The sequence below is a fragment of the Orycteropus afer genome, unplaced genomic scaffold (genome assembly GCF_000298275.1).
Source record: "Orycteropus afer afer isolate SDZICR_OR568_19922 unplaced genomic scaffold, OryAfe1.0 scaffold00027, whole genome shotgun sequence".
Taxonomy (NCBI): domain Eukaryota; kingdom Metazoa; phylum Chordata; class Mammalia; order Tubulidentata; family Orycteropodidae; genus Orycteropus; species Orycteropus afer.
In genome coordinates this window covers 8,238,623-8,246,193 of record NW_006921614.1, presented here as the reverse complement: position 1 = coordinate 8,246,193, position 7,571 = coordinate 8,238,623, and positions in this window count along the sequence as shown.

Below are 7,571 nucleotides of genomic sequence, written 5' to 3'. Positions count from 1 at the left end.
AAAAAAAAAAAAAAACCCAGCTGGACTGTATCAACAAGAACATGGCATCAGCATTGGAGGAAGACTCATTAACAAACTGAGATACTCAGATGACACAGCTTTGCTTGCTGGAAGTGAGGATGACTTGGAGCACTTACTGATGAAGATTAAAGACTACAGTCTGCAGTATGGATTACACCTTAATCTAAAGAAAACAAAAATCCTCACAACTGGACAAATAAGCAGCATCCTGATAAATGTAGAAAAGATTGAGGTTGTCGAAGACTTCATATTACTTGGTTTTATAATCAACACTAATGGAAGCAGCAGTCAAGACATCAGACAATGAATTGCATTGGGCATACCTGCTGCAAAAGACCTCTTTAAATTACTGAAGAACAAAGATATCTCCTTGAAGACTAAGTTGTGCATAACCCAAGCCATTATATTTTCAGTCGCCTCATATGCATGTGAGAGCTGGACAATGAATAAGGAAGACCAGAGAAGAATTGATGCTTTTGAGTTGTGGTGTTGGTGAAAAATACTGAAAATACCATGGACTGCTAAAAGAACTAACAAATCTGTCCTGGAAGAAGTACAGCCGGAATGCTCCTTGGAAGCGAGAATGGCCAGACGTCGTCTCATCTACTTTGATCATGTTGTTGGAAGGGACCATTCCCTCAAGAAGGATGTCAAGCTTGGTAAAGTGGAGGGTCAATGAAAAAGGGGAAGGTTCTCAATGAGACAGATTGACACAGTGGATACAACGATGGGCGTGAGTATAGCAAGGATGGTGAGGCTGGCAAAGGACCAGGCAGTGTTGTTCTATTGTGCATAGGGTTGCTATGAGTTGGCTGTCTTCCAGATCTCTTGCCATAACCGAGTGAGTGCCTCCAGCACAGCATCCATTTGTTGAAACATCTCAATGGGTGAAATTCTGTCAATTCCTGGAGGCTTTTTCTTTGCCAATTCATTCAGTGCAGCTTCAGCTTCTTCCTTCAGTACCTTTGTTTCTTGATCACATGCCATCTCCTGAAACGGATGAACATTGACCAATTCTTTTGCTACAGTGACTCTGTGTATTCCTTCCATTTTCTTTTGATGTTTCCTGTATCATTCAATATTTTTCCCATAGAATCTTTCAGTATTGCAACTTGAGACTTAAATTTTTTCCTCAGTTCTTTCAGCTTGAGAAATGCTAAGCATGTTCTTTCATTTTGGTTTCCTAACTCCAGGTCTTTGCACATTTCATTATAGTAATTGGCTTTGTCTGCTCGAGCTGCTCTTTGAAATCTTCCATTTAGCTCCTTTATCTTGTGATTTCTTCCATTTGCTTTAGCTACTTTCCATTCAAGGGCAAGTTTCAAGAGTCTCTTCTGAGACACATATTGGTCTTTTCTTCCTTTCTTGTCTTTTTAATGACCTCTTGCTTTCTTCATGGATGATGTCCTTGATATCATCCCACAATTCCTCTGGCTTTCGGTCATTGGTGTTCAATCCATCAAATCTATTCTTTAGATGGTCTCTAAATTCAGGGGGGATGTTATCAAGGTCCTATTTTGGTTCACATGAACTTACTTTAATTGTCTTCAGCGTCAACTTGAACTTGCATATGAGCAGTTGATGGTCTGTTCTACAATCGGCTCCTGGCCTTGTTTTGGCTGAAGATATTGGACTTCTCCATTGCCTCTTGCCACAGTAGCATTCCTGTGTATTCCATCTGGTGAAGTCCACATGTATAGTCATCACTTATGTTGTTGAAATAAGGTATTTGCAATGAATAAGTCATAGGTCTTGCAAAATTCTATCGGGCGATGTCTGTTGTTATTTCTATCACCAAGGCCATATTTTCCAACTACTGGTAACTCTTCTTTATTTCCAACTTTTGCATTCCAATCACCAGTGATAATCAACACATCTTGATTGCATGTTCAGTGAATTTCAGACTGCAGAAGTTGGTAGAAATCTTCAATTTCCTCACGTTTGGCTTTGGTGGTTGGTGCGTAAATTTGAATAATAGTAGTATTAACTGGTGTTCCTTGTAGGTGTATGGATATTATCCTATCACTGGCAATTTTGTACTTCAGGACAGATCTTGAAACACTCTTTGTGATGATGAATGCCACACCATTCCTCTTGAATTTGTCATTCCCAGCATAGTAGATCATATGGTTGTCTGATTCAAAATGGCCAAAACCAGTCCATTTCTGCTCACTAATGCCTACAATATCAATCTTTATGTGTTCCATTTCATTTTTGACAACTTCAAATTTTCCTAGATTCTTACTTCCTACATTCTGTGTTCCAATTATTAATGGATGTTTTCATCTGTTTCTACTCACTTTGAGTCATGCCACATCAGCCAATGGTGGTACCAAAAGCTTTACTCTATCCATATCATTAAAATACTTTCTACTCTGAGGAGTCAGCTCTTTCCCAGTCAAACTCTGAGTGCCTTCCAACCTGATGGGCTCATCTTCTGGCACTGTACAGGACAATGTTTCCAGGCTATTCATAAAGTTTTCTAGTAATATATCAGACAGTGTTTTACTGTTATGTGCATGATTTTCACTGGCCAATTCTTTGAGAAGTGGATGGCCTCTTCCTTCTTCTGAGTCATCTTAGGCCAGAAGCTCCACTGAAACCTGTCCACCATGGGTAACTGTGCTGGCATTTTGCAACACAGTGATATAGCCTCCAGCCTCACAGCAACACATAAGCCACCACAAGACCACAAACTGACAGACAAGTTTGTTTTCCCTCATTGTTCCTAACCCCTCTGTACCTGCCTAACTTGGGCAGTGGCCTTAAAATAGAGCTGCCCACAAGCAAGAAGCAGCCCCCAGCCCCAAGCCCACCTACCTCAGGCCCTGGCCTTAAAATAGAGCTGCCCCCAAGTGATAAGCAGCCTCCAACCCCCAGGCCAGCCTACCTCAGGACATGGCCTTAATAAAGAGTCACACCCAAGTGAAAAGCAGCCCTCAGCCCTGGGCCTGCCTACCTCAGGCCCTGGCCTTAATACAGAGCCAACCCCAAGCAAAAAGCAGCTTCCAAGCCCCAGGCCAGCCTACCTCAGGACCCAGCTTTAAAATAGAACATCCCCAAGGAAAAAAGCAGCCTCCATGCCCTGGGCTGCCTACCTCAGGCCCGGGCCTTAATATAGAGCCACATCCAAGTGAAAAGCAGATTCCAAGCCCTGGGCCTATCAGCTCAGGCCCTAGCCTTAATGTAGAGCAACATCAAGAGAAAAGCAGTCTCCATCAAATAAATGTAAGTATAGGTATAAGTATTGGGTATAAATATAGATACAGATAAGGAGCTCTGGTAGCATTGGGCTGCTAACCAAAAGGTCAGCAGTTGGAACCCACCAGCCACTCTGTGGGAGAAAGATCAGGCAGTCTACTCCTGTAAAGATTTACAACCTTGGATACTCTATGGGGCAGTTCTACTCTGTCCTGTAGGGTCTCTATGAGTCAAGATTGATTTGATGGCAGTGAGCATAGATACAGGTATAACTAATTAGATATAGGTGTAAGTATAGTTGTGGATTTAGGTGTAGATGTAGATACAGATACCGTCAGATGATGGGCTCTGTCCTCAAGCAGCTTAGAGATTGGTGGGGAAGAGGGAAAAAATAAATTAGCAATTACATTAGTGTAATGTTTCTACTCACTTTGAGTCATGCCACATCAGGCAATGGCGGTACCAAAAGAGGAATGAGGGAGAGATGTATACACGTGTCTTTTTTAATTATTTATTTTTATTATGATTTGAGTGAAAGTTTATAGATCAAGTGAATTTTCCACACACATTTTGTTTCATGACATTGACTGTAATTTTTCACAATGTAACAGCTCTCTTCCCACTTCCTCCCTATAGTTACCTCTTCCTTATGTCCTTCTTTCTCATGCACTCCTTCCCAACACCACCAGCTATTTCCCTGTGTAAACACTACCCTTCTGTTCTCCTATGCTCCAAGAAGCATATCTACCTAATATAAATATTCACCCCATATGTCTGTCTGTTACAGTGTCTTAACAAGTGTCTTAGTTTCCTGGGTCAGCTATAACAAAATAACAGTGGGTGCCTTTAAAGAACAGATTTTTTTTTCTCACAGTCCTGGAGGCTCAGATTCAAAATTCAGTGCATTGGCAGAGCCATGCTCTTTATTTGTTGAGGCTAGGGAAAGAACACTCCTTATCTCTATCAGTTTCTGTAGCCCTGGGCTTTTCTTGGTGTTTCTTGGCTTATAGAGGGATCCTCACATGCTGTCATCTCCCTATGTGTGACACACTCTCCATGTCTGTTCTCCTCCTTCATGGACACCACTAAGAAGAGATTAGTTCAATGAATCCCTACTCTGGACCTACCCTACTCTGATATGACTTCACTGACAAAGTCTTTAAAGAAAGACCCTGTTTTCCCAAATAATGTTGCATTCACAGGTACAGGGGCTAGCAATTCAACATATCTCTTTGGGGAACACAATTTGATCCATAACAAGAATAGGACTATCCATTCACCCTAGGGAGCTGGGTTCCAGAGAGTCTTCTCAGGGGAATGGCTGGGGCTGAGGTTGGAAGGATGATGAGAGGTGGCTGGATAGAGAGAGGACAAGGCACTCCAGGAAAACATTCAATGGGACTGGAGTCCTTATGGCAGCAACTGTGGGACTTAATACCAGAGCAGCCAAGAGAGGCTTGCTGCTAAGGGAAAAGCTTGTTCTTGTAACACAAAGGCTGTGGATTGTCACTGAAGGATGGCAAGGGAGTAACATGATCTCTGTTGTAGAAAACACAACTTTTTTCTAAGTGTAAAGTGTGGTTTGGAGAGGGGCCATGACTGGAGATTGGTTAGGAAAACTTTGTATCTAGGCAAGGGATGAGAAGTGAATGAACTGTCTCTCAGGGGCAGGTGCTTGAGGGGTAGCTGATCGCATTCTGGAGATAGGCATGAGTGGTGAGGGAGAGGAATTAGGACACCTCTCAAAAAGAGAAGTAGTATTTGGGGTGGGAGAGAGGAGAAAAGGAGTATAGTTTTGGACATGGTATGTGTGATATGCCTGTGAGACATCCAAGTACAAATGTGCACTAATAATTTGATATATTCACCAGGGGACCGGAAGGAGAAGTTGGGATAGAGGCATATGGACTTAAAAGTTATTAGCAAGCATGTGGCTGCTACCACTGTGAAGAGTGAGCAGTTTGAGGATCAGAGGTAAAAGGATCAAGCTCTGAGGAATCTCAACATTTAAGAGGTGGCTGAGAAGAAGAACAAAGAGAGCAGGAGGAGCAGAGAAACCAGGAGAGTGTGAGGGTAATGGAGAACAGGGAGAAGAGTTCCAGGAGGGAGTGGTCCAAGTTAGTGTACTGAAAGCATAAACTGATTATGTGGAGCTGGAAGGAACCCAAGAGATCTTTTAATATGGCTCCTTTATCTATACTGATGAAGAAATAGAGGTTCAAAGAGGTGAAATGAGTTGCTTGAGGTCACACGGTTGCAGAGCACCCTGATTGTTAAAGAGCGTTAGAATTACATTTCTTTAACAAATATTCTAAATCTCAGAATTGTTCCTATTGAGTCACATTGGACTTTTCCCAATTTGACCGAAATAGTGTGGTTTTATTGGCATACCTGAACAACTGTTAACCTTTTAAGATCTGTAAATTATACTACAGTAAAAATGAGTTTTCAAACAGAATACATGGCTTCCACCATACACAAAAAAATTCAAAATGAATTGAAGATCTAAATGTGAAAAATAAAATCATAAAATTCTTAGAAAAAAATACAGGGGCAATGCTGTCAGGCCTAGCTTTTAACAATGGATTGTCTAATACAATAAGGGTACAAACAGCAAAAGACAAAATAAATAAGTGGGACCTCATAAAAATTAAAAACTTTTGCTTATCAAAAGACTTTACCAGGGAGTACCTTTCCACATGTACTACCCCTTATGCAGATCTTCGGCCTAAATAAATCTCATTTAATAGATTAAAAATAAAAGACTTTACCAAAAAAGTGAAAAGACAAGCTACCAACTCAGTGAATGTTTTTGGAATCTAATAATAATAAGAATCTAATAACCAAAATATATATAAAACTTTAACAATATAATAATAAAGAGACAAATGACCCAATCATAAAATGGGCAAATGACTTGAACAGATATTTCAACAGGACAATCAAATGGCCACCAAGTACATGAAAAGATGCTCAACATCATTAGCCATCAGACAAATGCAGAAATAAACCACAATGAGATACCATTTCACTCCCACTAGGATGACTAAAATGAAAACAACAGAAAATAACAAATGTTGATGAGGATGTGGGAAAATTGGAACCCTTATCCATTGCTGGTGGGAATGTAAAATGGTATAGCTGTTATACCATTATAGTATAGTGTTTCCTCAAAAAATTAAAAATAGAACTACCATATAACCCAGCAGTTCCACTCCTAGCTATATACCCAGAAGACTTGAAAGCACAGACTCAAATAGATATTTGTACACCAGTGTTTATTACAGCACTATTCACAATAGGCAAAAGGTGGAAACAACCTAAATGCCCATCCAGAGAAAAGGGTTAAACAAAATGTTGTACAGGCATACAATTGACTATTACTCAGCCAGTAATAGAAATGATATCTTGATACATGCTACAATATGGATGGAACTTGAAAACATGCTGAGTGAAATAAGTGAATCACAAAACAAGTACTGTATGACTTCACTTATAGAAAAACACAAGAACAAGAAAATGCATAGAGACCAAAGTTTATTAGTAGCTACCAGGGATGGGAAGGAAGAGTAAAGGGGGTGGGGGTGGTTATTTCCATAGTGTACTGAGTTCTGGTCTATCGTGATGGAAAAATCACATTGATTAGGGGCTGGGTTGCACAGTTGATTAATATAATTGATATCAATAAGTTGTACACCTGTAAAAAGTTGAATTTGCAAAAGTTGTGTGATAGATGTATTCACAATCATGACAAAAATAAGGAGGCAGTATTGAGTCTGCTTATATTACAACCAAATACCTCATGGGATTTGGCTCCTTGATTTAGAGATTTAGGATCATAGTTGCATGGGACATCCCAGATAATTGACATAATAACACCAGCCACTCCTCAGAAGGAAGATGGGGCAATCTACTTCCGTAGTGATACTGCCTCGGAAACCCAAGGAGGGGTCGCTATGAGTCACGTCCGACTCAGTGGCACATAACAACAACAACAATGCTTCTGTTCTACCTTTGTAGTTCATTGTGTAGTACCTGGGCTCTGAAAAGTTTGCAAGTAGCCATCCAAAGTACAACAATTAGTCTCTTCTCTTGGAGCAACAGAGGAAGAAGAAGAACCAGAAATGGGAGGAAATGGAATTGTAGTGAATTGCCACCAAGAACAATCACCTCCTGAGACCAGAAAAACTGGATGGTGCCAAGCTACCATTACTGAGCATTTTGATCAAAGATTCTATAGAAGAATCCTGATCAAAAAGGGGAAAATGTAAAACACAATGATCTAGTAGTACTCATGGAAGGCAGAATTTCTGGAGTCACAGAGGCTGGGAACCCCTGAAATTATTGCC